Source organism: Nematolebias whitei, chromosome 13 (assembly GCF_014905685.2).
Source record: "Nematolebias whitei isolate Nwh7 chromosome 13, NemWhi1, whole genome shotgun sequence".
Lineage (NCBI taxonomy): Eukaryota > Metazoa > Chordata > Actinopteri > Cyprinodontiformes > Rivulidae > Nematolebias > Nematolebias whitei.
Window position 1 is genome coordinate 3,140,874 of NC_056510.1, and position 1,325 is coordinate 3,142,198.

Sequence of the window (1,325 nt, forward strand, 5' to 3'; positions counted from 1 at the left end):
TTATACGTTTATGTTATTTAATGATATTTACAGAACTTCATACTTTTGTACATTTATGTTATTTAATGATATTTACAGAACTTCATAATACATGGAGATCTCCAGATCATTCAGAAACAGAAATCTGCTTCTGCTTTGTGTTTTCATCATTCGGCTCGATCGGGAACAGTTTTAATGACGTTCACTGCTTATACTTAAATAAATAAAACTTTATTTACAAAACTAATCTCTACAGAAACACCTCGAGATCTTTTCCTTCTTCTTCTGCCTGGACTCTCTTCTTCACCTCTTCACCACACTCCCCATGTTCCTGGACAGTGGACCCCAAGTCCTTGAAGTCCTGCTCCTTGGTGACCTCTGCTCCTTGTAGCCTCACTGTTCCACCTCCTCCCTCCCATTCACACATGGACTCTGTCTTACTACGGCTGACTTCAAGTGCATACCTCCACCTCTCCAAGTTCTCTTCCACCTGTTCTCACCACAGATCACAATGTCATCTGCAAACATCAGAGTAAATATCACATGTGAATATGAAGTACAATCTAGAACCATGTAGTCCTGTACTGTAGTACTGCATCCAGTACTATCCCAGTCATGTGGGTGCCAGTAATATTAACGCTGACAGTCGTTTGTCCTGTACAGTTTGTTTTTTTTCTGGTACAATGTAAGACTGTACGTCCACAAACCTCCATAGAGTGAGTCCGTGAAAGTCGAACCGCGAAGTAGCGAGGGACTACTGTATGTGATGTAATGTCACACATGAAACTTTTTTAATCTTCGGTGTAGATTAGACACTGATCACCGCAGTTAGCTGCAGCTAGCAGAGTCTACATTTAAACAGTTTACACGTTAAGAAGGTTAGTTTTTAAATTTATCAACTAGCTGAAGTCCTATTTACTGAAGCAGCTAAACATCTCCACGTGGGCGGAGTGATCTCACCATGAGCATCATGTCAACTGAACCATTTCTCCAAACTATCTACAGCAGGTAGGATAGTGTTTATAACCTTTCCACAAAACCCCACTACAAAAAGATCTGAACTGTAGCTTTAAAGGAAACGACCCGTGGACTGAGGTGATGAGGACAGGTTCCCCGCACTTTCCCAGCCAGGTCAATCAGGTGGGTTCTGCTGGGTCTGGTCTGCTGGAGGCCGGAACCGGCGACCCGAGACCCGGAATAGAGAAGCGTGTTGAGAAAACCGACTGACGGACCAAATAGTTTGTTGGAGACATTCAGTTTTTACTAAACTGATGCTTTAAATATAAACCAGAACGATCAGGTGAAGTGTGTGTGTGTGTGTGTGTGTGTGTGTGTGTGTGTGTGTG